The sequence below is a fragment of the Plasmopara halstedii genome (genome assembly GCF_900000015.1).
Source record: "Plasmopara halstedii genome assembly, contig: Scaffold_816, whole genome shotgun sequence".
Classification (NCBI taxonomy): Eukaryota; Oomycota; class Peronosporomycetes; order Peronosporales; family Peronosporaceae; genus Plasmopara; species Plasmopara halstedii.
Genome location: NW_020187732.1, coordinates 1,844,906 through 1,845,200, shown reverse-complemented (window position 1 = coordinate 1,845,200; position 295 = coordinate 1,844,906).

Here is a 295-nt window from a genome sequence, read left to right as displayed (position 1 = left end):
GTTTAGCTGCTCATGGGATACATCAGCACATATCTTCTCGTGCTAAAAAATCCCGCGGGACTTTTACCGACGTCTGGTGATAACAATTCTGGTGGCGTTTCATCGGCACATTCTGTTACAGACCATGACAAGCTGCTTTCCGTTCAGTGCTTTTGATATGTTGGATCAATAGTTTAGCTGCTCATGGGATACATCAGCACATATCTTCTCGTGCTAAAAAATCCCGCGGTACTTTTACCGACGTCTGGTGATGACGATTCTGGTGGCGTTTCATCGGCACATTCTGTTACAGACT